The sequence below is a fragment of the Haliotis rubra genome, unplaced genomic scaffold (assembly GCF_003918875.1).
Source record: "Haliotis rubra isolate DU_JTF1 unplaced genomic scaffold, ASM391887v1 Scf587, whole genome shotgun sequence".
In the NCBI taxonomy this organism is placed as follows: domain Eukaryota; kingdom Metazoa; phylum Mollusca; class Gastropoda; order Lepetellida; family Haliotidae; genus Haliotis; species Haliotis rubra.
This window is the reverse complement of record NW_025767287.1, coordinates 125,881-153,691: the sequence shown is the minus strand read 5'-3', so window position 1 is coordinate 153,691 and position 27,811 is coordinate 125,881. Positions and strand designations below refer to the sequence as shown.

The 27,811-nt window shown below is 42.4% G+C and overlaps 1 long non-coding RNA gene across 2 annotated transcripts; it reads left to right on the top strand.

Annotated features, from left to right (window-relative positions):
* The first annotated feature begins 108 nt into the window (after positions 1 to 108).
* Positions 109 to 27,770, top strand: LOC124254928. Of its 2 annotated transcripts, none has more exons than XR_006892581.1 (5): positions 109 to 182; positions 20,358 to 20,416; positions 24,029 to 24,102; positions 25,823 to 25,976; positions 27,559 to 27,770. It is a non-coding gene; the product is annotated as an uncharacterized LOC124254928 (long non-coding RNA). The 2 variants fall into 2 exon arrangements; XR_006892582.1 differs by having other exon boundaries at positions 25,820 to 25,976.
* The last annotated feature ends 41 nt before the right edge of the window (positions 27,771 to 27,811 follow it).

Genomic DNA, 27,811 nt, shown 5'->3' with positions numbered 1-27,811 from the left:
CAGGCGCTAAACGATCCACTATATTTACGCATGGCTGAGAAACCGTGGCTGGTTGTTTTGAATGTTTTCCTTTTCATTCATAAACTCCAAGGGGAGACAATCGATCGTGACGTCATTGCCCAACATGGCGGGTAGTAAGGTGCTTGCTTCCTGAACTACTCACATACACATTGTTTTTGCAGGTAAAATATTACACATGCATTCACTTCTTCGACCCGTTAATTAGCATGTATCAGTTATTATGTGTCCCTTGGATACACAAGTTGTTAGATTTCTTGCAGTTTGGAGATTCACTTCGAAATATATTCTTGGCGCGGCGGATCTAAGCGTGACAACCCACATTGAAAGGGGAAGTAGTTTTGTTTGTGGCGTATCTTATAATCCTCCTCGGTGAATGCAGCTTACGGTAATCGTTGCTTGTTTTGTTGCAGTAAGGTAAAGTGAATGTACTTTTCTCTGTAATTCATAGTTGAACAATATTGTTAGCGGAACCGAGTGTTGTCATTGTCAACGATGTTTGAAAGTTTAAAGAGTTCCATACAGACTTGTCTGATCTGTGACGAATTTGTAGCTGTCAGGAACTGAAAATGCTAAACCTTCCATTTCTCGTGATTATCATTCCTATTTAGATTTGTGTCAGTCCAGCTCAGACACTGACCTTGTGAAGTTTGAGTCTATGATTCATTGTGATGTCATAATTGGCCTGATGATTTCACTCAGTCTTCTGAAATTGGGAGTATTGGGTGTTTTTTAACGATTGTAACAAGTGCAACACTTATGGGCAAATTCTTGAGTTGCCAGCTTCAAGATCAACTTGACTACAGTGTTCACTCTACCAATGCACCATAGCCACATTCAGAAACACATTACATGTGTTTACTGTGATGCAAGTTCCATTTATACAGCAAAATTTGGCAAATATTCCAGCAGTTTGCTTTCATCATGTTGAATTAATTTGCTAAAATATGTGTGATAGCACACCCATACTCTAACTGACAACTAGGCCTTACAGTTGTGAATTGGTACTGAACATTGCTTAACCCTAAGGGTTGCTGAGGAATAGTAGATCTGAAATGGGGTCCAACCAAGGACTGAAGATTGAGCTAGGGTTACTTACCCCAACCCATACACTGAGAATTGTTGAGACAGCAGATCAGTGAAGTGATCATTGCAGCCTGAGTAGATTAACTCCGGGTGAACTGAAAGCTTACAGGAATTGTGTTGAGAAGCGAGAAGCATGATCAAGGCTTGTTATGAGAAAATGGTTTTAACTTACTCCTGGCGCATGTTGCTGTTAAAACAGAGCAAAGCAGTGGTCTGCTGCCAGTATCCCTTACATTAATGATAAATTGCTGTGAAATGTAAAACATAACTTTAAAGCACCCAGTTTGATGACACCTAAGAAATTACAAATTTCACAAGGATTAGTAATATGGTTATTTCAGATGTACTGTGTTGTACTTTGTGTGGACGTGAAAGGATCAGTCAGGGACAGTTGGAATGCTTTTGACTTGTGCTTGTTGCATGTAGACATTAATCAGTTATTAATATTAGGTTTGCAATTGTAAGTAATAGGTTCCTGATGATTGACTAATGATCATGATAATTTAGGTTGTTACTGACAGACTGACATTTAGTCCCAGTTATCTTATTTAAAAATATATAGCAGCAAAAATTTTTTAAAAAATGGTTAAATCAGAAAGGAGCCCAGAATAATTCTGAATTTCAAGCTGAGGCAATCTAGACCTGCCCAATCATACTAGGCTGGAGTTCGATACTTTTAAACTGTTTCTTTTCTTTTTTTAGACAGACTGTCACTGGGAATAATACCAAATTTGAAATATTGCGAAAACAGGATGATAATTATGCACACTCATCATGATCCTGCTCTATGTAACTGGTGTTTCTAACCAAACAAGATTGATATGGATGATTCATTAATCTACTAACTGAACATTGATTGATTGATACTAGTACTGATAGGTTAAGTACTTTGCTTCAATAATATCATCTGAGTATATGAACATGTCATCCATGCAGTAACTTTATGTTACATTGTTGTCAACATTAACCCTCCCCAAGTCAAAATCACTTTCTGTTTCTTTCTGTTTGACTATTCATGTCTTTTGTAAGGCACATATTCACTTTGTTGAAAAAAATATGTGTGAAATCAGTTGAAAAAAGTCATTTGAATCCACCCATGGTCGTGGTGGGGCTGTGGTTAGTGCCCATACTTTGCAGTATCCTAGAGATGTTTGAATCCACCCATGGTCGTGGTGGGGCTGTGGTTAGTGCCCATACTTTGCAGTATCCTAGAGATGTTTGAATCCACCCATGGTCGTGGTGGGCTGTGGTTAGTGCCCATACTTTGCAGTATCCTAGAGATGTTTGAATCCACCCATGGTCGTGGTGGGGCTGTGGTTAGTGCCCATACTTTGCAGTATCCTAGAGATGTTTGAATCCACCCATGGTCGTGGTGGGGCTGTGGTTAGTGCCCATACTTTGCAGTATCCTAGAGATGTTTGAATCCACCCATGGTCGGGGTGGGGCTGTGGTTAGTGCCCATACTTTGCAGTATCCACCCATGGTCATGGAGATGTTTGAGATCCACCCATGGTCGTGGTGGGGCTGTGGTTAGTGCCCATACTTTGCAGTATCCTAGAGATGTTTGAATCCACCCATGGTCGTGGGTGGGGCTGTGGTTAGTGCCCATACTTTGCAGTATCCTAGAGATGTTTGAATCCACCCATGGTCGTGGTGGGGCTGTGGTTAGTGCCCATACTTTGCAGTATCCTAGAGATGTTTGAATCCACCCATGGTCGTGGTGGGGCTGTGGTTAGTGCCCATACTTTGCAGTATCCTAGAGATGTTTGAATCCACCCATGGTCGTGGTGGGGCTGTGGTTAGTGCCCATACTTTGCAGTATCCTAGAGATGTTTGAATCCACCCATGGTCGTGGTGGGGCTGTGGTTAAGTGCCCATACTTTGCAGTATCCTAGAGATGTTTGAATCCACCCATGGTGGTGGTGGGGCTGTGGTTAGTGCCCATACTTTGCAGTATCCTAGAGATGTTTGAATCCACCCATGGTCGTGGTGGGGCTGTGGTTAGTGCCCATACTTTGCAGTATCCTAGAGATGTTTGAATCCACCCATGGTCGTGGTGGGGCTGTGGTTAGTGCCCATACTTTGCAGTATCCTAGAGATGTTTGAATCCACCCATGGTCGGTGGTGGGCTGTGGTTAGTGCCCATACTTTGCAGTATCCTAGAGATGTTTGAATCCACCCATGGTCGTGGTGGGGCTGTGGTTAGTGCCCATACTTTGCAGTATCCTAGAGATGTTTGAATCCACCCATGGTCATGGTGGGGCTGTGGTTAATGCCCATACTTTGCAGTATCCTAGAGATGTTTGAATCCACCCATGGTCAGGTGGGGCTGTGGTTAGTGCCCATACTTTGCAGTATCCTAGAGATGTTTGAATCCACCCATGGTCGTGGTGGGGCTGTGGTTAGTGCCCATACTTTGCAGTATCCTAGAGATGTTTGAATCCACCCATGGTCGGTGGGGCTGTGGTTAGTGCCATACTTTGCAGTATCCTAGAGATGTTTGAATCCACCCATGGTCGTGGTGGGGCTGTGGTTACTTAGTGCCCATACTTTGCAGTATCCTAGAGATGTTTGAATCCACCCATGGTCGTGGTGGGGCTGTGGTTAGTGCCCATACTTTGCAGTATCCTAGAGATGTTTGAATCCACCCATGGTTGTGGTGGGGCTGTGGTTAGTGCCCATACTTTGCAGTATCCTAGAGATGTTTGAATCCACCCATGGTCGTGGTGGGGCTGTGGTTAGTGCCCATACTTTGCAGTATCCTAGAGATGTTTGAATCCACCCATGGTCGTGGTGGGGCTGTGGTTAGTGCCCATACTTTGCAGTATCCTAGAGATGTTTGAATCCACCCATGGTCGTGGTGGGGCTGTGGTTAGTGCCCATACTTTGCTGTATCCTAGAGATGTTTGAATCCACCCATGGTCGTGGTGGGGCTGTGGTTAGTGCCCATACTTTGCAGTATCCTAGAGATGTTTGAATCCACCCATGGTCGTGTAATTGGGGCTGTGGTTAGTGCCCATACTTTGCAGTATCCTAGAGATGTTTGAATCCACCCATGGTGGTCGTGGTGGGGCTGTGGTTAGTGCCCATACTTTGCAGTATCCTAGAGATGTTTGAATCCACCCATGGTCGTGGTGGGGCTGTGGTTAGTGCCCATACTTTGCAGTATCCTAGAGATGTTTGAATCCACCCATGGTAACGTGGTGGGGCTGTGGTTAGTGCCCATACTTTGCAGTATCCTAGAGATGTTTGAATCCACCCATGGTCGTGGTGGGCTGTGGTTAGTGCCCATACTTTGCAGTATCCTAGAGATGTTTGAATCCACCCATGGTCTTGGTGGGGCTGTGGTTAGTGCCCATACTTTGCAGTATCCTAGAGATGTTTGAATCCACCCATGGTCGTGGTGGGGCTGTGGTTAGTGCCCATACTTTGCAGTATCCTAGAGATGTTTGATTCCACCCATGGTCGTGGGTGGGGCTGTGGTTAGTGCCCATACTTTGCAGTATCCTAGAGATGTTTGAATCCACCCATGGTCGTGGGGGCTGTGGTAAGTGCCCATACTTTGCTGTATCCTAGAGATGTTTGAATCCACCCATGGTCGTGGTGGGGCTGTGGTTAGTGCCATACTTTGCAGTATCCTAGAGATGTTTGAATCCACCCATGGTCGTGGTGGGGCTGTGGTTACTTAGTGCCCATACTTTGCAGTATCCTAGAGATGTTTGAATCCACCCATGGTCGTGGTGGGGCTGTGGTTAGTGCCATACTTTGCAGTATCCTAGAAATGTTTGAATCCACCCATGGTTGTGGTGGGGCTGTGGTTAGTGCCCATACTTTGCAGTATCCTAGAGATGTTTGAATCCACCCATGGTGGTGGTGGTGGGGCTGTGGTTAGTGCCCATACTTTGCTGTATCCTAGAGATGTTTGAATCCACCCATGGTCGTGGTGGGCTGTGGTTAGTGCCCATACTTTGCAGTATCCTAGAGATGTTTGAATCCACCCATGGTCGTGGTGGGGCTGTGGTTAGTGCCCATACTTTGCTGTATCCTAGAGATGTTTGAATCCACCCATGGTCGTGGTGGGGCTGTGGTTAGTGCCCATACTTTGCAGTATCCTAGAGATGTTTGAATCCACCCATGGTTGTGGTGGGGCTGTGGTTAGTGCCCATACTTTGCAGTATCCTAGAGATGTTTGAATCCACCCATGGTCGTGGTGGGGCTGTGGTTAGTGCCCATACTTTGCAGTATCCTAGAGATGTTTGAATCCACCCATGGTCGTGGTGGGGCTGTGGTTAGTGCCCATACTTTGCAGTATCCTAGAGATGTTTGAATCCACCCATGGTCGTGGTGGGGCTGTGGTTAGTGCCCATACTTTGCAGTATCCTAGAGATGTTTGAATCCACCCATGGTCGTGGTGGGGCTGTGGTTAGTGCCCATACTTTGCAGTATCCTAGAGATGTTTGAATCCACCCATGGTCGTGGTGGGGCTGTGGTTAGTGCCCATACTTTGCAGTATCCTAGAGATGTTTGAATCCACCCATGGTCGCGGTTGTGGGGCTGTGGTTAGTGCCCATACTTTGCAGTATCCTAGAGATGTTTGAATCCACCCATGGTCGTGGGTGGGACTGTGGTTAGTGCCCATACTTTGCAGTATCCTAGAGATGTTTGAATCCACCCATGGTCGTGGTGGGGCTGTGGTTAGTGCCCATACTTTGCAGTATCCTAGAGATGTTTGAATCCACCCATGGTCGTGGTGGGGCTGTGGTTAGTGCCCATACTTTGCAGTATCCTAGAGATGTTTGAATCCACCCATGGTCGTGGTGGGGCTGTGGTTAGTGCCCATACTTTGCAGTATCCTAGAGATGTTTGAATCCACCCATGGTCGTGGTGGGGCTGTGGTTAGTGCCCATACTTTGCAGTATCCTAGAGATGTTTGAATCCACCCATGGTCGTGGTGGGGCTGTGGTTAGTGCCCATACTTTGCAGTATCCTAGAGATGTTTGAATCCACCCATGGTCGTGGTGGGACTGTGGTAAGTGCCCATACTTTGCAGTATCCTAGAGATGTTTGAATCCACCCATGGTCGCGTGGTGGGGCTGTGGTTAGTGCCATACTTTGCAGTATCCTAGAAATGTTTGATTCCACCCATGGTCGTGGTGGGGCTGTGGTTAGTGCCCATACTTTGCAGTATCCTAGAGATGTTTGAATCCACCCATGGTCGTGGTGGGGCTGTGGTTAGTGCCCATACTTTGCAGTATCCTAGAGATGTTTGAATCCACCCATGGTCGTGGTGGGGCTGTGGTTAGTGCCCATACTTTGCAGTATCCTAGAGATGTTTGAATCCACCCATGGTCGTGGTGGGGCTGTGGTTAGTGTGTTCTCCTTATGCAGTAGCACACAAGTGTTTGATTCCACGTAGTGTTGTCAAGGAGTTGTGATTACTCTGTGTGTGTGTCTTTAATTCCAGTTGATTCTTTTCAAATTCATGGGTTGTTGTTATGTTAGGATCCTGTTCTCACTAAAATATGTTTTCATTTTGAAAAACTGAAAACGGTCAATTTTTGTTGAATAGAGTTTGTGAAATTGTTTGAAATGAAAGTTTTGTCCACCAAATACCATTTCCTCTAATGGTTACAGTTTCTGGACTTAAAATATGTTGTATCTGAGGTTTGGATTAAACAGTGATTATTAATTTGTGCAAATGTTTCAACTGCATAGATACTGAAACATGTTTCATTCTGGAACATGACATTCAGTTATGACTAAGAAATATCTCCTACTTTTTCAGGGTTTGTTCCTTAAAGAATCCCATGTCATAAACAGACTGAAGTAATGTGGCGTGTGTTTAGTGTCATAAATATTAAAGCTTGTACTATGTGGTGATTGTGGTACCTAGTCTATGGGATTACTTTATCATGTCCATAACACTATCCATTACATCATGAGTCATATTTGTCACTGTCCACCACCTGCTGAGATGTAACATGAAATGTTATCAGTGTGCATTCAGGAAGTTAAGAGCAAACTCTGCCACACTGCATGACACCGCATAGTCCAGGTTGAAAGGAATGATATGTGGCTCTTCAGAGACTTTAGTGCACAAACACTGAAGTACCGGTACATGTTTATAGCTCTGATCCTTACTTGTGTTCTCTTGGTGAATTTGTCGCAACATTCTTTCTGAGAGGTATCTTTGAAAATCAATACCGCCTCTCTTAACACCGCACTCTGTCTACATCGGCACAAAGTTTCGTCCCGCAGAAATGCACGCTATTATCATTTAGAAACTTCTGTAAACATCGGCATCTGTCTATTCAGGATATCGGCATTGTTTTTCAGTCCCAACGTAACAAGTTGTTATGAAAACTAATCTGTAAAACCGCACATGAAAGACGGCGAACCCTTTGATGCAATTAGGTCCAAATGATGTAACAACACAATTCGCTGTGACTCCCGAGATTATTCAGAAACGGAAGTGTTAATCAGTATCTTGTTAATCAGTGAGTGGTAATGTAACACTTACCCAGAGTAATTAATACATGTAGTGGGCAGTTTGACTGTATAAACAAGCAAGTGTTTACATTTTGTTGATTCGCTGGGTATTGACTTCCCGAGATTATTCAGAAACGAAAGTGTCAATCAGTTTCTTGTTAATTAGTGAGTGGCACGCGTCACTTACATAGAGGCTAATCGCTTGATGGCGGTATCGCTCGAAAGCTCTGAACATCAACAATATCACTGTACTCTTGCCGAGAGTATTTTCACATTTGTAAGAAGCGATTTTATTGATAAAGATTGGTTTCTAACGACGCTTTTCACTACACTCTGCTTATAAGGGTCGGATTGGTCAAAATCAGACACGGACCTAAGCAGCCAATCATATTATGGAAATGGATACCTTCTTCGTGAAACGAAAACTTTTAGATTAAGACGAAAGGTTTTGGGTAAAATAATGCTATTCTGAACATATTAAGAAAGACATCGCTACCTATAATGTGAAATTATGGAACGTATTGGACATATCGCGGCTAGGTTATGGCCTATGACAAAAATGCTTCATGCATATATTTTCACATTAAGCATCGTGGTCCGGCGGCCAAGACGGAGGCGGTGAAAGCCGAGATGTAACTTGTCAGTGACTTGACTTACATTGCATGATCGCACAAAAGTATGGAAATAGTAATTTTATATGTACGCTTGACAACTTTTATGAATGTTATTGTTGATTTCAATTTATTTAATGATTTCCTCGATGTTTGAAACATCGCTATTTTGCTCTTTGACAATGCTATTGTAGACCCGCCACGTCAAGCATAAACAAGAATCGCTTGTTTTCAATAACATTGCTAAAAATAGTTTATAATTTTAATTCTGCCGATAATATATGATCAGTTGAAATTTAATAAGAGATTTCAGACATTTTTATTTGATTTAAACAACATGAATGTGCATTCAGACACTGCCTTGTTTCTTATTCAAACATCTTGTTAATGCTAAAGTGACAGTACGACAGCTTAACTTCCGTGCGCAGGGCGCCATGTTTAACTTAGTTAAACCGCACTCTGTCAAAACCGCATTTTTATTTGGTCCCGACTGATGCCGGTATTGACAGAGTACACTGTATAGAGTTAAACAGATGAAATGTTTGAGTTAATGAGTATATTTATTGTAAAATCCTTTGTTTGTAGATGAAAATTCCTAAATACAAAACCTAATTTTCCATGCTTATGAAAAGGAATGTTTGTGTTGATACAACATTGATAGATATGTTGATCTGGAGAAGTTCTGTGGAGCTTGGAGGCTTTATCATCATGATCATATATCTTTTGAAAATGGGGAGGAGCTTTTACTTTAGTTGAAGCTTTTATCTTTGAGGCCATGTACTTTCCTGCACTAAAATAGAATATATCAACTTAAATAGTTTATGAATTCATGATATAAGCAGTATATTAGTATTGCTAGAAAAATGTAAGTGAGAAGTGTGTCTTTTCTGTAGAAGTGTGTTATTTTCTGTAGTAGATGCACTCTGTTAGCCTCGTTCTCTCAGTTACCCTAGTTGAAATCCTGTTTTGTATAACCGGTATATGTATACACAGTGAAATAGAAAAGAGCTGCAGATTATGATGTGTCTGATTAGCAGTGTAGGGAAGATAGCCCGTCCCAACGTCCGAGACGGGTGAATTTTGTGGAGGACGGGTTAAAAAAATATCTAGTCCGTCCTCATGTCGGGTCAATTTTACCAAACCAATGACATATATATAATGATTATAACCTTTTTGAATATTTACTGCCGAAGGTGTTTTATTTGTATTTGGAGGACAGGCTAGATTTTGGCAGGACTGGTAAAAAATTTGACCTGCCAGTCCTGTGGACAGGCTAGATTTTCTACATCTTTCCTACACTGTGATTAGTGCAAAATATTTATGCAAATGAGGGTTGTAACTCTGTTGTTGAAAGGAACCATGCTACTTGTGTGAGATTTTTTTGCTTTATTTGTGCTAAATCAAATTTGATATTTTTATACTGACTATTCTTATGATTTATTTTTGTCTTGAAATACATGTCAATACATAGTAACTCAGAAACACCCTGGGTTTCAGTTCTCAACATTACATGAAAAAGATTTAATCGATTGTAATACTTCAAGCTCAGCCTCTGTGTTCAAATACCCCAAAGGAAGACCTGCGATTGAGGCTATCCAGTATGTTCATTGAAACCTTGATGCAACCATACATAATAACCATGTTGCACCTGACAAATACAGATTTGGAACATTATTATAACAGAATTATTCTGGGTCTGATAAAAGTGATACGATCATTTTATCCTACTTCAGAAAATGTCACAATATTAACAGTAACAGTTATTTAGTAACAGTCCATGTGACCATCAGTCACTGCTCCAAGCCAGTTTCTCCTTATTCTATTTTCCAGCAGAACATGGTAAAGACGGTGCTCTTTTAACAGCTACGTGTGAAGATCCGGGTTAGAATTGATCTTCCGTGACCTATGCTTGTCGTAAGAGGCATCTAGGGATCTAGTGGTCAGGCTCACTGACTTGGTTGACACACGTCATTGTATCCCAATTGCGTAGATCAATGCTCATGCTGTTGATCACTGGATTGTCTGGTCCAGACTCGATTATTTACACTTAAATTACAGACTGCCTCCATATAGCTGGAATATTGCTGAAGGGGGCATAAAACCAAACTCACTCTTTTAACACCTGAATATTATATTAACATGCACTGAGTTGGTACATGTATGAGGTTGCAATTTGCAAAGTCCGGTTCACAACCAATCTTCACACCTTTCATAGAATGCATGTTTGTCTCCTATCACACTGGTATTTGTCACATTATTGCATTAAAAAATCAACTAAGCAGTTGAAGGAATATTGAGTAAAGATGTTGCAGGTCTCTCTGTCTGTGTAAGCGTGTTTTTGTATGCACCTTGGCACTTGTCTGCAGGCATGTGTCAGTGATGTTAAAGGTGTCGTAAAACATGTAAAGTAAGTATTAAGCGAGTTTGGTTGTATGTTTGGTGACATTGTGAATTCATGCAGGTCTTCCAAATGGCTACTCAATTACATCAGTCTAAGGGGTGTCGTAATCATGTACTATCACAGTTTGAGTAAGCAAACTTTTCATGTTATGTAATTGGTGGATATTGTCATTTTGTTATAAATGTGTGGTTCAAAGATAAAGGCTTCGTATCTCCAGTGTTTAGCTGACAATCAGCCTTGATATAACTGTGAAATTGTTCAGCGTTAAACCACAACCAATGCATTCATTATGGTATTGATATACATGTAACATCATTGAGATAATCATGTATGTCCCAGTCGCTGTCTGGGTCAGGGGAGACAACTCAGACCAATCATTCCCCCATGACTAAACATCCAATTGTGATCATTGTGGCCAACAGGCCATGTCTGAAACAGTTTTTTTCCTATAATCTGTCACTTGACCAGCCAATTTCCCAACAGGCCATGTCTGAAACAGTTTCTTTTCTATAATCTGTCACTTGACCAGCCAACGTAGTGAAAACATATATTTAAATTTTATGTATTGAAGTTTTACTCATTGATGCCTGTGGAAAACAGATGTTTTCTTGAAGTGATATGTTGACATGGCTGAGCTGCTGCTTGTGCCTGTCCTGACTGATGCTGTGCTAGCCCTGTGGGATACCATGTCACATACAGACTGAGCTGACAAGTCTTTGTGTTATGTCCTCAAGACTAACAATCAGGAAGGGTAACAAAATGTACCAACTTGTTACAACTTGCATCTTTTAGTGCGATACAGCTTGGGATCAAACCCCATACCTTGTCTCCAGGCAGGTGCTCTGTACACTACAGATCAAACCCCATACCTTGTCTCCAGGCAGGTGCTCTGTACACTACAGATCAAACCCTAGACCTTGCCTCCAGGCAGGTGCTCTGTACACTACAGATCAAACCCTAGACCTTGTCTCCAGGCAGGTGCTCTGTACACTACAGATCAAACCCTAGACCTTGCCTCCAGGCAGGTGCTCTGTACACTACAGATCAAACCCTAGACCTTGTCTCCTGGCAGGTGCTCTGTACACTACAGATCAAACCCCATGCCTTGTCTCCAGGCAGGTGCTCTGTACACTACAGATCAAACCCCATACCTTGTCTCCAGGCAGGTGCTCTGTACACTACAGATCAAACCCCATACCTTGTCTCCAGGCAGGTGCTCTGTACACTACAGATCAAACCCTAGACCTTGCCTCCAGGCAGGTGCTCTGTACACTACAGATCAAACCCCATACCTTGTCTCCAGGCAGGTGCTCTGTACACTACAGATCAAACCCTAGACCTTGCCTCCAGGCAAGTAGTATACACATGTGGGCTACGGGACCAGGTACCCCCCAAGGGCTCAATTTAATCCCGTAGCCCCATTTTGTATACTACTACTAAGGTGCATGCAAAATTTGATGAAAATCGGTTGAATAGTTTCTGAAATATTGACTTTTAAGTGAGCATGGGGTCGGTTGGGAAAAAGGCTCGGGTCGCCTCGGGGGTGGCTCCTCCGAACGCTGTGGGCGGACGAGTCGCAGTGCGTGTGCATGTGTCTCTCTCGGCTTGGTGTACGGGTGGGTGGCTGGCTGGCTACATTAAGCAGAAAAATAGGCATGCAAGACTGATAAAAAAATCATGACGAACGAGAAACTATCGTGTCGTGAGGTATGATCATCAATGCTCTAGGCGGTCCGTCTTTCAAGTAGTACAGGTTCGGTTCACCGTCTTTGATGTTGACGAGGTCTAGGTTGTACGTTTTCATGGACCATATCGGATGGGTGGTGCGTTTTCTGCTGTCTCCCTCATATTCTCCCGGCTGGTACAAGTACCTAACGCTGACCCGGTCCGGTAATGTTTTCTCTGTTTTATCGCGACGTGCCGCCGCCGCTGGTGATGATTCGACTGATTTCATTTTGATGGCTTCGACGTGTCTTTTGTCAACGAGTCTTGTGACTTCGTTGTTGATGACATCCACCCCTCGTGGCAAGCGTACAACCCATTCTGTGTTTCTGTTTCCGGGATCGATTAAATCCTGCGAGTTTTGGTGCGAGAATGTTTGGCTAGGGTGCGATTGAATCTCTCAGTGATGGCTTGGCTACAGTGAGCTCCCGCTATACCTCGTCTCACCTGGATGTCATGCTTGGCCAGCAGCTGCGACACGGCTCCCATGAACTCGCGTCCGGGATCGACTTGCAATATGGCAGGCCAGGTCAAGCGACTGCGTTTGTATATGTGTTCAAAGGCTTTTGCGACTTCGTTCGAATCTTTTGTTGTCAACAATTCGCTTCCTTTGTAGCGACTGGCGCACGCCGACGGCTAGGTCAGGGCGCATTTGTAGGTTTTGGCGCCACCCTGTCGTGGAGGGAGAAACAGGAGGTCGGCTTAGTGGACGCCGATTCGGCGCTGAAATGGCTTAATTGTCTTCGGATGTATCGGTAGGCCGGCCGGTAGACTTGCCAGATGGCTTGTTTTTTAAGCCAGGCTTTGGCTTTCTTTTCCGAGACTCGAGCGGCTTTGGCAAGTTTCGGGATGGCGTCCGCGCCTTTCCAGTACCCTCGCGGGCTGTAATTAATTTTCTTCATGATATATGTACGCATGTGTGCATAAGCCGCTCAATTATTCGACACGCCAAGCTTGTGCCTGTATGCGATAAATGGTGACTCAGTCGATTGCGATCCATTGTTTCGTGTCCATGGGAAACAGCGAGGTCTTGTTGATCCTGTGTCCTTCGCTTGTCAGCATGTTCAGTTGGTGTTTGAACGTTTTATTCTTGAACAGGGCTTCCTTGAATCTGGCTTGCTTGATGTGTATTTTCACCACATGTTTTTTCATGCCTATCGGATTTCATCGTCGTCGGTCTTCTTGATGGAATACATTTTGGGTCTCAAGCCAACGTACTCGTCAATCGGCGTGCCCGGGCATTCACCCTTCATCTTGCCGAGCACTTTTTTGTTGACTTGTCTGTGCATAGGGTGATCCTTAGGGTAGTGGCTGGTGTCGTACTGGTGTTTCTTCATGTCCTAGTACACGTCCCCGGTGTGAATTCCATCAGCAGGGAATCTGTGTCCGCGGTACAGCACTTTGCACCTGTCGTCGCAATCATCGCTTTTTCAGCTCGCTGTAATAGAAATCGCATTATCGCGTTTGGATAAGTCGAGGATGCTCATCCCCACGCAACGGGCCGGTTGAATTTGATGTGGCTTTTGTTCATGTGCAGCTGCCAAGTCGGTGCAGTCAATATCTTGCTTCGCTTGAATGCCGGGCTGACTATAAGTTTCCTGAGTTTTTCTTCCTCGCTGGATCCGACTGATTTCACGCTACCGTTTTCTCAAATTCTTCATCGCCTTGCCGAACACCGAAGTTGTTCATGAGCTTGTACAAAGTTTTTCAAAGTCGCCGTGGCTTGTTTTCGCCAGATTCGTGTTCAACCGAATGTAAGGTTCCATCCATGGACTTTGATCAAACTGTATTTTCGCACCGAGTTTCATTCCCAGCGACAAGTACACCTGCAGATTGCGATAGTGAATGACGATTTTGACTTGTTCATCAAGTTTGGCACGAAGTTTTTGACGCTAGCCAGCTTGTTGTTTCCCAGTAAGTTTTGTTGATATTTGGACATCCAGTCCGGGTTCACCGCCAATTGTTCGAGCTAGCGGATAGCTGTTGTGCAATTTGTGTAGTTCTGTGGGATAGTCCAAGTCCACCTCGAGCGTGTAGCCTTTGTTCGAATCCGGCACGATGCTATTCACGTCAATCATCTCGGGTGAGGAGACCCATTTGAATCCCCCGGTGGGAAGATACTGACTCATGGCCCAGTGGTACAGGTTGTTGGCGTCGAGATAGAGTATGTGTTTGGTCGGTTTGCCGGGGTTGTGACTGGGAACGTACTTGTTGTTGGCTTTGGCATATCGTTTGGAGGCCATGGAAATCCCACCTCGCAAGCCTTTTTCCACGAACAGGTGCATGTCGTAATCCGTCAGTAGTTTCAGCTCCACGCCGGTCTTTTTCAACAAGGCGTCCCAAGAGAGACCAGGGGATGAGAAATACCACGCGGGGTCCAGGCCGTACTGTTTTGAGCACGTTTTTCTGAATATCTCGAACACGTCGGCCAGCAGCAGCACGTCCGTTTTCAAGAACAGGTCGTGGTAATCGGCCAAATTCTTGCAGCCCTGTACGTGCGCGTAGTCGTCCTGAGAGATATTGGAATCGGTCAAGTTGCTGTAAAAGCGGTCAATGGGAGGTAATCACGTTTCGTCGAACTTAGACCAATCGTTCATGTACTCGTAGGGGTAGATGCCCTTCCTCAGCAGCAGAGGTCAAGTCTCGGCGTCGGTGTATCGATTGGTGATGACGAAGTCATCCCGGTTGTTGGCGTTCACCAGACTGTCTAGAAACGACAGCAGGAACTGAACGGTATCGATAAATCACAGACCGTCTAACGAGAACGAGATGTATTTTGTGTTGTTGGGGATGCACGTTATGTTGCCGTCGACCTTCGTGATGGCCTACATGATCAGGTGAGAATCGTAACCGTGAAGATTGTGAAACACGACAGGGATTTTGATGGTCTTGGGATTGATTTTGAGCTTCAAGTTACATGCGTTGTGAGCGGCACCTCTGTACTTGCCGATGATGTGGCAGTGATCTCTCACGACATCCCCGTTCAGGGGTTGTCGCACACGTGGCAATTCTTTGCTTTCTTATGAGTTCGCCGGTCGTCTTGGGTTATATGCATGGTGTACAACTGTTTCCTGATGATTTTCTCTTCGTTTGCAAACACGTGAGAAATCGTTCGGCCACGTCGGGACCTCGGTAGACCACGGGAGCGGTTTCACCGTCGGATTGAACGACCACGTAACCGAACCTGCAGGCTTTGTGTTCTTGTGTTTTATGCGTGAAACTTTTTTCCGGGGACGACGGCGCGACAGTGTCGACGGTTTTGATGAGGGCTTCGGCGTAGATGACATAGGGCACGGGTATTTGATGTTTGTGGTTGAAGAATTTTAGCGTGTTTTCTTTTCCTTATGCTTCGATTGATCGTACAACCGTCTGTTGAAATATTTATCCACATGTAGTGAAACTTGTTGCCTTGCTGGGAAATGAATATATTGATCGTCTTGCAGTGTTGGTTTGTGAGGGAGCTCATCCTGTGCACGATAGTTTTATTCCCTTTGTGTCCGAAGATATTGATGGCTATGTGGTCGTTCTGTTTTTCGATTTAGGTGACCTTGGAGATGGGGGCACTTTCGTCTATACTGTCCCAGTTGATCCCATCGTCTTCAGGATAGCTCGAAAGTCTGTCTGAATGTGCTTTGGCCGGAAACTTCGCGTATCTGATAGCAACCCTCATGCAATCATTGCCTTTGTTTTTGACGTTTACCATGGCTTGCTTTTTCTTGTAGTACGGTGGCAAGTCTAGGTACAACCCTCCTTTGAATGGCACGAAGTTCGCTACGTCCAGGTAGATCGTATCGATCGTGTCCACGACCCAGCCCGAGCCCATGTGCGTGTAGCGTTCCAGGGATTCTCGTATTTTTGCAAACGAGGTGTTGATGGACGCGTCGACGGACTCGGGCTGAGTCGCGACTTCTTGCTTGCCTCTGAAGTAAGGCTGACTTTTTTAGGATTCTTGGTGGTGGTGACTAGTCGTATCGGTGTCGTTGCTTCCTCCTCCGTCGGCGTTTCCTCCTCCTGTTGCACATCCATGTTGTATATTATTATCATTATTATTTTATTTTTTTCCCTTTAAATTGACAATGCTTTGCCGTGATGATCGCTGCAGTCATCGGAGCTAAAAACATGCCGTATCTGTGGTACAGCACGCAGCTGACGGCGCTCAAAGCGAGGTCGATGAATGGATCTATCTCGAGATCTTCCCACAGGTAAAGTCAACGATCTGGCGGAATGGGAAGGAAGTACGACGCTATGCCGGCATAGACTTGCGTTATGACAGACCCTATGGTTTTCGTCATTTCGGCGCTGAGTCTGCCTTCGTATCTCGCATACAGCTTGTCGATTTCTTAGGCTGGCATTTTGTGAATTTTGTGTGGTTGCCCCTACCCATGTATTGTTTGGCGAGTGCCACCAGTCTCTCTATCCAGTCTTTTTATCCCCCGCAACGCGTTTTGCGGGAGGTATTAAAATGGACTCCGTCCGTGCACATTTGTTTTCCGGAGCAGAACTCTAAAACCATTCATTATTTCTTCACCAAACTTGGCACATACATGGATCTGGTGGTGTACTGGTGCCTTTTGGTAGTTTTGGAATTCTGAATTAAATATTTTTGGCGTTTCCATGGCAACAAGTTCGACTTTGACTGAAATTAGTGGTAGTGCTCTTTTCCGGAGCAGAACTCTAAAACCGTTTAATATTTCTTCACCAAACTTGGTACATGGATAGATCTGGTGGTGTACTGGTGCCTTTTGGTAGTTTGGGAATTTTGAATAAAATATTTTTGGCGTTTCCATGGCAACAAGTTCGACTTAGACTGAAATTGGTGGTAGTGCTCTTTTCCGGAGCAGAACTCTAAAACCATTCTATATTTCTTCACCAAACTTGGCACATAGATAGATCTGGTGGTGTACTGGTGCCTTTTGGTAGTTTGGGAATTCTGAATAAAATATTTTTGGCGTTTCCATGGCAACAAGTTTGACTTAGCCTGAAATTGTAGTAGTGCTCTTTTCTGGAGCAGAACTCTAAAACCGTTCAATGTTTCTTCACCAAACTTGGCACATAGATTGGCCTGGTGGTGTACTGGTGCTTTTTGGTAGTTTTGGAATTCTGAATAAAATATTTTTGGCATTTCCATGGCAACAAGTTCGACTGAAATTGGTGATAGTGCTGCTTTCTGGAGCAGAACTTTAAAAACCTTTCAATACTCTCCTTCCACTTTTCTATATACACACCTAAATATTTGACATAATCATAACTCGTAGACATAATCATGAAGAGTATTTTGCCATTGCGGGGGATATTAATGACTTTGTCTTCTTGTGTTTATTATTATCATCATCCACCATTTGTTTGAGCAGTTCGTCGCACTCCATCTTATAATGTAATAAACGATTTTTAAGTCTAATAAAATTGAATGGGAGGTACGCGAAACACAGCGAGATGAAAGTCAAGTTGCACACAACGATAGTTTCGAACATCGTATTTGCTTGAGTTATGCTAGAATTTGCTTGAATTTTGCTAGAATTTTGCTTTTAAGCTAGCAGACTTTATACACCATGGGTTGGTCGGTTTTCAACAGGAGTTTGGTGTGTTTCGTTTCGGCGAGCTGTTTCTTCACTCGTTCTCGTTCTTGTTTGGTCGGGATCATGTCATTTTCTCGCAAGCAGTCCTCGAACGAATCCCTGTCCTTGCAGTGAAACAGGGCGACCCATCGCGTCTGTTCCCGTAAATCTTTCAGCAACGAGTTGAATTTCTGCGTCAAAACCCAAACGCTGTGTTTCGTGTGTCGGCCTGAGAAGGCCAGGTCAACAGCGCCTGCTCGTTTTTTAACCATCTCCTTGTTGACGCTGCAGTCGTCGAGGATGAACAGCGTCTATTCTCCTTTCAGCTTGTCGTGGTAAGTGCGCAACCAGTCCTGCAGACGAATTCCAGGATCGATTTTGTGCACGTCTGGGTCCGTCATCACCCACGGTGTCTCCATGTATGTATTGTTCACCCGTAAAGTTGGGCAAAGAATGACGATGTGGTCGAATACGTCACGATAGTATCCTTCTAGCGTGTCCAACACGAATGCCGTCTTGCCGCATCCCGTCTGACTGCACACGATGGCGCAGTGGGGATCGCGAGGTAAATCAATAAATGGCTAGCACGAATCTTCCATTATCTATATTAAGTTGCGCGGCCATAATCACGTACAAATATAAATTTAACTTGTTCGCCGGATGTTGAGCTTTTTTGGTGATTTGGATGATGATCCCCTCGCTGCCATTGTCGATGCGACGTCCGCTGCTGTGTAGTCTGTCGTCGTCCGTGAATCGCATATCCAGCCACAGCTAGTAATGCTTATCCAGGTAACCATCAATCCTCATGTAGGATAAACTCAGGTCTTTGAAGACATTGTTGACTTCCGGCGAGTGTCGCTTGATGGCCGGTAGTTTTCTTATCGCGTCCCACTGCTGGTAAGCTCGCATGCCTTGGCTGAACAGGCCTTGACGGTCACTTCCACTTTCGTGATCTCGGGATTCCAAGTGAGTTCGCTGTCTCTTCGAAACGGCTTGTATTCTGTCACAGGAATGATCGTCTGGTGCCGCAGCAGGATGGACAGCAGGATTGTACAGGATGGACAGCTTTCCAGAGTACTGGGTTCGAATCTGCCAGGCCAGTTCCGAGCTCGTGACCATGTCGAATTCCAGAGAGATGTTGTCGATGACGTAGCTGGCCTCGGTGCCATCCGACGTAAATATAACTTTGCCATAGTCGTTGAACGTGAGTTCCTATTCCAACCAGTCACCCGCGGCCTGGTAAAACGGCATGTGCCCCTCGAGCAGCTCGAAGTCGAGCGGTATGCAAAACCAGTTCCCGTATGCCTCGGCGATGGCTTTGTCCCCTGCCGCTATCCCATTGAGCTTGTCTTGTGTGAAAGCTCTTCCCACACGCATGTCGTTCGCACGGCAGTTAGCCCAACAAATTCCTTGATACAACATGTCAGCGCGTTCGTTCTTGATTCTCCAGAGGTCCGTGTAACAGTAAAACACGTCGCTGTCGTCGATGCTTAGCACCTCGTTCCCACTTATTTTAATGGTGGTTTTCTTGACGATGGCGTGACCCAGATTGCGCACGATCATGCATTTATCGTTCGTGGACTCCAAAGTTATGTGAAAAGCCAGTCGAGCCGTGCCAGGGACGATGACGTCGTTCCCGCCCAGGTTGGGGAATCGAACCAGCAGCGTTTGGTTTTGATCGATCGTGCTCGGATTGTTGGTGATGGTCACCGACTGACGCACGGCTTTAACACCCAGGGGTTCTGGTTCAGGCAGATGCGCTGTACGCGACAGATCAACCCCCAGACCATCTTGTCTCCAGGCAGATGTTCTGTATGCTACAGATCAGACACTAGACCATCTTTTCTCAAGGCAGATGCTCTGTTCACTACAGATCAAACCCCAGACCATCTTGTCTCCGTGCAGATGCTCTGTATGCTACAGATCAAACCCCAGACCATCTTGTCTCAAGGCAGATGCTCGGATATGCTCTCAGACACTACAGATCAACCCCAGACCATGCTCTGTACACTCAAGATCAAACCCCAGAACATCTTGTCTCCAGGCAGATGTACTGTACATTACACAGATCAAAACCCTAGAACATCTTGACTCCGGGGCAAATGCTCTGTACACTACACAGATGAAACAGATTTTGTCTCCATGCAGATGCTCTGTACACTACAGATCAAACCCCAGACCATCTTGTTCCAGGCAGATGCCTGTACACTTCACAGATCACCTTTTTGTCTCCAGGCATGTTTACACCTATATTTTGTTGACTATATATGACATGCTATCTTACAGTGTTAACATTTTACGGTGTTGATATCGAATGAGGTTCATTTTCCATGTTTACCAATGTTGTTATTATGTCTGAATGATTAGTTAGTCAACATACTGCTTCTCTTGAGCATTCTGCATGTTTGAGGTTCCCATCGTATGCTTCCATTGATGACTGCCACCATGTTTGTGATGTGTGGTTCTCTGTTCCAGGTGGTGAAGTGAAGGCACTGTTGCTGTGTAGTAAGATATTCACCAACACCTCCATGCAGGTATGTCATTGTCAAGGCTGACGAATGTCACTGATTGGACATTAATATTGGTACCTTGAATATTTATTGATTGTTTTTTACCTCTCTGCCAGGTATTTCTATTACTGAATCTAAACATGCTGACCCTCTGTGCCCAGGGCCTCGTTCCTCAAAGCGATCATAAACCTAAGACGATCGTAACTCCCATATTTTAAGATAGACTTATGACAGTCATAGCACTACGATTGACTTGTGGAATGGTGCCCTGAGCTCCCTTCATTGGCTGAAAGTCAGCCCTATCAATTATAGTTGTTTATTACCAAAGAAGTTTATGCTTCAAGAAGCTCTGGTGTCGCGGAATGAAAAAATGTGATTGAAAGATACTTGCCCCCAGAATGTTTGACAACTGTATTTATGTTGGATGTAATCACAACATATAAAGTATGAAATACACAATGCCATTTTAGAAAGTGGTCAGAAACTAAGAAAGTGTAATCCCAAATATGACATATGTAACATATAAAGTAGTAAACACATTATGGACAGGAGACAAGTCCCAAATAATTTTGCTTTTTTGATGACAGGAAACAGCTATTTTCAAAATGTTGTTATTTCAATTCGATCTGTCAATTGTTCTCACTTATTTAAATTTTTTGAGGAAGATGAAGATATGCATGTGACAATTCAGTGCATCCGTATATACCAAACCTGTTGTGATAGCTTTTCATATCCTGGTACACTGGTAAAACTGTGCATCTCTAGTCAGCAATACACACAATGTTTCACTTGATGCACTTGACCCTGACAGGTAGAACATCTGAGAAAAGTAGAAATTTTCGACGAGCAAGGTTTTGTTACTACACGTCATTGCAGCATTAAAAATACTGTGACATGTCTAATTCAATGACAAAGCTTTTGTTTTTGTTGATAACCCAATCATCAGTATCAAGAGCTTTGTTAGATCAAGTTCATGCTACCCATTGTCAAATGCAGCCCCTGCCCAGACAGCAGACGTGGAATGATCCTGGTATCAGGACATAAGATGTTGAAAGGTAGAAGTTATTGTGGTGGATTGTGACTGTACCCCCTCCTCTCCTCTGGACCCTATCCCTTCCACTGTACCCCCTCCTCTCCTCTGGACCTCAGTGATGAGTGAAGAGACCCCGCAGTGTTCGGTAATATGTATAGGTCTCCCACGGAAGTTCATAGCTGTGCTGTCTGCACAACTGTTTCCCTGAATTTGAATAAAGCATTATTTCTATTTCACAGACATGATAAGACATAATACATCAAGTATACTTTTCAAAATGCCTAGTGGTTACGACATATAGACATCCTCATAACATGCTTAAGATGACATTGTGTTATTTTGTTGAAATCATAAGATTTTTGTGTTTTTCTTTATTTGCTCTTCAGCAGTTATGCAGAAAATATGTGGATATCAGTGATGATAAGCCTGCTGTTATTTAAACCAGTTATAGTACTGATGTGATCTCTACTCCTGTAAGATCTACTCACAACAGACTCAGTGCTGGGGTTGGTTTAGACTACGACACCCTTGACAGCTGTGATTGTGAGTGAGTGAGTATGGTTTTGTGACGCTTTTAGCAATATTTCAGCAATATCATGGCGGGGGACACCAGAAATGAGCTTCACACATTGTACCCATGTGGGGAATCGAACCCGGGTCTTCGGTGTAAAAAGCCAACACTTTAACCACTAGGCTACCTCACAGTCCCTGCAACGATTGTTAGGTATTTGTCTTCACTGACATTTTAACCCGAATCTATATATACAGATGTGTAAGTGTACCACAGATATTTTACAATATTTTAATATTTTAAATATTACAACCAGTAATACTATATTGTAAGATCCCTCGAGATTCCCCAGTCGATCCATCTGGAAGTGTTGCCAGCAGTCTGTAATAATAATAATAATGCCCAGTCCACACTAGACCTGTTCTGTTTTTGTTACATTTTCATGGTTATGCTCTCTCAGATTCTCTTGCCTAAAATATGAATGATCTCACAGAACAACCATGTAGCGTGAAGTTGGGACTATGTGAAGGCAGCATTAATATTTTCTCTGTGGGTCTTAAAAGGGTTAGCGAGACGTGGTCAGATATACAGATTAGAGGTCAGTGCAGCTGATTCAGTTTTCAGAAGACCCAAGTTTTGTGTTGAACCATACACCATGAGTGACCCAAAACACTTAGAAACTACGTTGGAGTCAACTTGTGGCAACCAGGAAGTAAAAGTGGGCACATTACAATAGTGGTGAATGTGTGATCCGATACAGTTGGTACAGATTTAACAATGCCTGTTTCAAACAATGAGCAGCGGATGGTGTCTGTTATATAATAATATATTCCTCAACCAATCACCAATTTTACAACATTAAGCAGAGCTTCAGATAACGTTTTGGGTCATTGAGTTATGTACTCACTTGTGTTCATCTCAGTTGGGTATCCTAATTTTCCGTTGAGTAACCAAATAAATTGAACTCACTTCACTCAATCTTAATTGGGTATTTTGTCATTTTTCATTAATTGTAAAAATATAATAAAGTATAAATGTTAGTGTATATTATTTATATTTGATCTGTAATATGAGAAACGATAAGAAAGACTGCAAGTTGCCAAGTTTATGTCCTGAAATAGAACCTCAGTATATCTTCCTTTATTTTGTCTATCCACCGGTACGCAAGCTAAGATACGACATTATTGTGTGTATGCATGTAAGATCACATTTTTGAGTGTTTACAAAAATTCAAGCTTACTTGTATGCAATAGACTTAGTAGGAATTGAGTTTTCACATAAATATTTGCGTAATTTACGCAGATAAGCAGCCTATCTGTACATCTGATTAAGTATCACAAAGAAGAGATTGAAAACACGACCTTATTTATCAAGACAGGGACTTTACATACATGTCCATTGTAGACAGGTGGCTTCATGCAAAGTTTTACAGGGATTTAAATATCTCTGCTTAGAAAACTGACTCTGCTTGGATGCAAAGGAAGAATATTTTAGAAGTTTTAATTAAAGACAATGCATGTAATATTTAATGATATATACGGACGATACTGCACATAAAACCTGTGTCCTGATGGCTAGTTATAACACACATCGGTACTGTATGAACATTGCAGTATATTGAAATACTATACAGCGATATGTAGCACAGTGTCACGACACTGGAGAAGTAGAGTTTAATAACAAACATGTACTCCAAAACATGGGACAATATCTACTGTCACTGCCTCAATATTGGTCAGCAGAGGCAAGAAACACAGCACTATCACATGTTTTTGTCTCCAAAGTTGTTTTTTATGTTCTGAAAAATAATATAAAGAATATTGAACAAAATATTTAAAATTATTGAACAAAATATTTAAAATGTTTAAAACCCTCATGTTGATGTAATAATATCAGTAATTGTAGACACTTACGCATTGACATTTTAATCAAATGAAATAAAGTTGTGTCACATCTATTTGGACAGGGCTGTCCTTGAGTTTGCTGATTAATTGTAGGGATGAGTGTCACCAAGGTTAGGTACCACGCATCCTCTGGCCATGACATTCCGAAATTAATCCTGACAGTGGGTGTGAAATGTCATCTGTTTCAGGGAATGGACTGCAGCTAGTGGTGTCAGTGTCACGTGGACAGCCAGAGGTAGCAGTATTTGACCACGGTGTTCAGGTTTGTTCCCAGGGCTAATGGTTTAACCCCCATGCACATTGACACTGGAAGTAGTGCACTGCCTCAACTTTCATCAAAGTAAAATATAATATTTGTGAAAGATTATTTCCATCTCTTTTCTTCTTATATAAACATGATAAAAATCCATGATGTAATTATTGAAATGAAATTTTAAATAAATATCATGATATGGAAAGCTGATAACAGGTTTGTGATTCTGTTAATGTTGTGTTGATATTGTGATGCTGAAAGTAGTTTGCATGCAGATGTTCCATATTGTAACCGTGGTAATCGTATGCACTAGGAATTTCACTGAGAAGTCTGCAATGACTGGCGTATAGGGATGTGTTGAGGAAGTCAGTACTGTCATGGTTGGTGGGATCCTGCATCTTTCATATGGTTCTTGTAGTATTATTCCTGGCAGTGGTTTTCCAAGAATTCTAACAAAACCGTCTACTAGGGCAGTTTGAATAATTTCTTATCCTAGAAATGTTTACCAATTAGACTGATTAAGTTAGAACAAGGAATCAATTCCATCCATTTTTGTTTATGAGGCCTTATTATTTTTTTCTGACAAATCCACCCTTGAATAAGAAAAAAAGTTGAAATTAACTTTTGGAGGGCTGACAGTTTTACAATTAATTGAAATGAGAAATAACCTATGATTTTATCACTGATGTTCAAAACACACATATGAAAGTCTTTATTCTGACAATAACCTGTGTATTATCTTTTGATTACATTTTGCCATCAATCTTCAATGTTGGTGTTGAAACTCTATTTACATGAAAGTTTAAAATGAAAACAATTTCAACCATCTCCACCAAATTTTAGGCCCATCATTTTGTAAACAAAGTTATAAAATATAAAAGGCCAAATGTTTAGAGGAAAAACAAATGCCCTTTTACACAACAATGGATTCTTTCTGAGATGGGTAAAATGGAAACCAAAGACAAATTTGAGCCATTTGACTGAACTTCAAACAGGAATTAAGCCAGTTTTGACAAATTGAGTTTGGATATATTTCTTGGAATATCACATGCCCTGTGAGAGTTTTCATTCCCATGTTCTTCTTTCCTTGTATTATTGGTTTGGGCTCCCTTGGAATTTATTTAATGTTTAATGGTTTGGTTTTATTTTCCATATCCCAATTCCATTTTGTTTGAGAACTAACACACTGAAAGTTGAACAAAGAAATACAGATCCATCACTACTATTGTGACAGAGTGATATATCAAAATAATTGCAGACCACTTCAATAAAGTTTTTGTAATCTTCCAAATCTTTCTGCTATTATTAAGATATACTTGATTAAAGAAGGTTTGAAATGTTATAATTACCTTGGAATTGTTGAGGAAAGGAGTCAGATATAAATGGTTGAGGGTGGAAGGAAGGGAAAAATAGGAGCTAGTGTATAAATTACTATACTCATGAGCAAAACATTTTGATTCTGGTAGAGTTATCTCCCTTGGACCATTTCCTCAGCTTTACTCTTTTTGAGAGAGGTTGGGAAGGGAATTTTTGCCATCAGTACCACCAGTGAAAAATGATGATGAAGAAAGGTTTACTTTTGGGAAAATTGTGTTAGTAAATTATCATTAAATGAAAACAACCAACAAAGTTGATTAAATAAGATGTTGATTGAGTGTTACGATTGTTTTGGAGCATCAAGTTATTGATGAAATGTAATATGTAATAAGGTTTGGCTTTTCCCCAGCAGAGTGTGGCAGTAAAACTAGTTGCCATGACGACGCTTGTACCTGTACAAGGCGTTACATCACTACAGCCCGGAAGAACATAATCATGACAGTAGTTGTTACATCCAGATAGATCCTGGCGATAATCTAGAATTAACTTCAGCCGATTTGGATCAAGTACGGGGACTTGCATGTTTTTACCTTATTGTTTGTTTGGTTGTGTTGTTTTGGTATGGATTCTGGAGACAAACAACTTACTGGAAAAAGGATAAAAACTGATCACAGTAACATTGCTTCATTGATTAATGTAACGTTCAAAATAAGTTTTAAAAATCTTATACCCATGATTGGAACATCTGTTTAATGACTTTACCCATGAATATTCAAATCAGGCAAGGGTGACAAGTACTAGTGCCCTCAAGTTAAATTATTGCACAAGTTCTAAGCTTTCCTGCTGTAACAGACGGACATTTCAGGTTTGGATAGAAGAAAATCAAGCATTGACACCCTGAACGAGGAATGTTAAAATATGAACAGAATATTAATGTCAGTAATATGTATAATGCAATCGGCAATTTTGATGAATTTTATGATTCAAGTAGACAAACTCTTTTTGGTCATTTAACAGAACATGTATAGTACATCTTTGTCATCGATTCCCAGTTTCTATCACTCTGTTGTGTCTGTTAGACACTATAACATGAGACAGCATTCATGAGAATTACATTCAATAGTAATCTTTTGATTTGAAATTTGGGTCCAAAGTCTGTATCATGGTTCATTTAAATATAACAGTGTCACACAGTGTGTTTGACTCCAGAGTCCAGACTCCAGTGCTTTTTGTTGGTTATACGTTATTATTTCTAAAGTTTTTACATTTCTAAATGACAACATCAAATATATCCAATCTTTTTGAGTTTCTAGATGTTTGTAAAATTGTGTCTGAGTAATCTTAGTAAAAAAGAACATGTTAATCATATACGTATTTACAATGTAATCATCCAAATGTCCTGCAAGATTCTGTTGTACAGTGTTGCTGCTGTATGTATTAGGTCTCAGCATTGTTTAGGTACTGAAGTATATATATATATTCAAACAGTAATTCTGCCTCATTGAAAGAAAGGAATATCCCTAGTAAAAGTTGAGTGGTACATATCATGTAATTTCGTGAACAAAATGTACAGTCTGAATTCTGTGTTTGTGTGAGTGAACTGTAAGCTGATGTTACAAGCCACAATACATTGATGGTGTGCCCTGCGGAATACCCTCTAGTTGTCACCAGTTTAATGATTTAAACATGTAAATCTCTAAGTAATGTAAGACTTCTATGTATTCCTATCATACATGATAAAAGTTTTGATGATAAAAGACATGAAAACTGATTGATCTGCAAAATGTTTGTGTTCAGAAGTACTGATTGTTAATAATTGTTCTTAGATTGGTCGGGTAGCTAGTTCAGTGGTGAAGGTGACTGCTCATCAGACTGAAGACAATGTGCAGTCATATAGTTTCAATATTGCTGAAACCAACACCAAACCATTCTCTGAGTCTAAGACTGAAGAGTTGACACAAATACCCATACATCATCATTTGTTGTGGCTTTGTAAAATTGAAGATTAGAAACCTATGTCTAATAACTGTAAATCAGTGTTGTAATTGTATACATGTATTTGTCTGATGATATGATATGGATTGTGCCCATGTTACAATTACTTGTGTTATGTTCCTGTTGTGACAGCTAGCTGTTTTACATCTGCAGACGGATGACATCGAGGAGCCAGTAGGTTGGTTTCATGGTCGCAACTTGACCAAAGGGACATTGGGGCAGTTCCCAGGTCACCCGTACATTGAGTTCATTCGCAAGATGCCGATTCCGGCCAGGCGGCCATCTTTGACCAATGGGCTGGACAACACCTGTGATGACAGCGGCTATGGAGGCACCCCTAGACGTAAGTTGAGAATTTTTCCTTTATACAGACCCTGGACCACAAAGATGTTGGTGACAGAACATC